A 1,961-nucleotide genomic window follows, 5' to 3' on the forward strand; every position below is an offset into this window, starting at 1 on the left:
AGCATACACCCCAAGGTTTACTTGTTAAGCCTTGCTTAACACTCATATCTCATGGAAGGATGTCCTTGACAATCAATCCATGTTCAAGTGATTCTATCACTTTATAATTTCAAGCATTAATAAGGTCGGTTAGTGAGTATAGGCCTTTCACCCTAATTCTACCTATTAGACTTCTATTTTCTTTTAGACTTTACTCTCAAAGCCTTATCATCCTTAGGTAATCACATTAGCTTCACTCTAAAGCCCTAAATATTATGATCACAAGCCTTACTCTCATGGTTCTTTCTTAATCTCTTCTTTATACCTAGATTTCAAGGTATTTTGATCACATATTTCATTACTAGGTGATTCTAATCACAATTGATCATAAATGTTCAAATTCAACTTAACATACCAAGATTCATCATATACAATACAGTCTAGTTCAATTCATGACTATATGGTCCTAACTTTGATCAATTACTATACATGACATTGATTTAGGAAGATCACCTTTGAACCTCCAACTTCACCTATTATGGCATAAATCCACAAACATCGCATTCATCAATTTAGATTAGGGTTTACCATACAAACCACATAAATTCATCATAATATCACTAAACAGAGCTAAATCAGTCATAATTGGGTATTATCCACTAGATTAGTTTCATACCCAAGCCCTACCCACAATGCAAGCACAACCCTAGCTAGAATTAGGTTCTTGACTTTTCAATTGGGGGAAAACTAAGGGGGATCTATGGGAGAAGAACCCATAGATGAATAAGCTAAACATACCATAATCAAGCTTGAATCATTGGGGGAAATTCGACCTAGGTTGCTTCCCTCTTCTCTTTTCTTCTTCTTCTTTTTCTTCTTTTTTCTTCTTCTTCTTCTTCACTTCTAGAGAGAGGATTTTTAGAGAGTATTTTGGGGTCTTAGATGAATGATTTAAAGTGACTAGTCTAGGGGTCTATTAAGCTTATATAGGTGGTTAATTAACTAAATAGTCAACATACCTTAAACCCTAATTGATTAATAATTTAACCCTCAAAGCCTAACTTAAAACTAAAACTTGAAAAATTGTTCTCACCTACGACTCACCCACCCACGGACCGTGGATAGGTCTACGGATTGTGATGCACCCTTCATAGGTAAGTACTGGAGCTAGGAAGGCAGACTTCAGGCTTTGACCCACGACCAAGAGCTACGAGGCGTGAGTGGACCTACGCCCCGTAGGTCCCCAAACGTAGCTCACCAAAATCTCCTAATTTAGGGACTGTTTTGGGGTCCTCCTCAAGGACCCTTTTATTGGTCCTTGGGGAGTCGTACCCAAATGTTTAACCCCTAAAACCCTATACTAAGTACGGGAATCATTTTTCAACCTTTAATCCTCATACGACACTCTAAACTTCTTACAAAAGGCTCTAGAACTCACTAGTTCAACTTGCTAGTTTTTGGGGTGTTACAAATAGATTCATCTATCCGCTGGAGGTTTGATTCCCATTGATCAATTGAAGAATTTTATCATATAGGCTATCGAAGACAAATCTGAGTCTCCATCCAAATTTTCTCCCACATATGCAAAGTCATATACACAAAGAATTGATAACTTGAAAATGTCTGAGAGCTATCAACCTCCTAAGCTTCAACAATTTGATGGCAAAGAAAATCCTAAACAAAATATAGCGCACTTTATCGAAACTTGCAATGAAGATGGGACGTATGGTTATTATCTCGTTAAAGAGTTCATTCGATCTCTCAAAGAACATGCCTTTGATTAGTACACATATCTCGAACTAAATTCTATTTATTGTTAGGAGCAGTTAGAGCAAGAGTTCCTCAATCTTTTCTATAGCAAAAGACGCGTTTTAGTATGATTGAGTTTATAAAGGCTCGTCAAGATGAAGATGAGCTTGTTGATGACTTTATCAATCACTGCAGAAGTTTTAGACTCAACTTCAAAGGTCACCTTAGTGAAA

This window comes from Solanum verrucosum, unplaced genomic scaffold (assembly GCF_900185275.1).
Source record: "Solanum verrucosum unplaced genomic scaffold, falcon-dt-bn FXZP01000276.1, whole genome shotgun sequence".
Classification (NCBI taxonomy): Eukaryota; Viridiplantae; Streptophyta; class Magnoliopsida; order Solanales; family Solanaceae; genus Solanum; species Solanum verrucosum.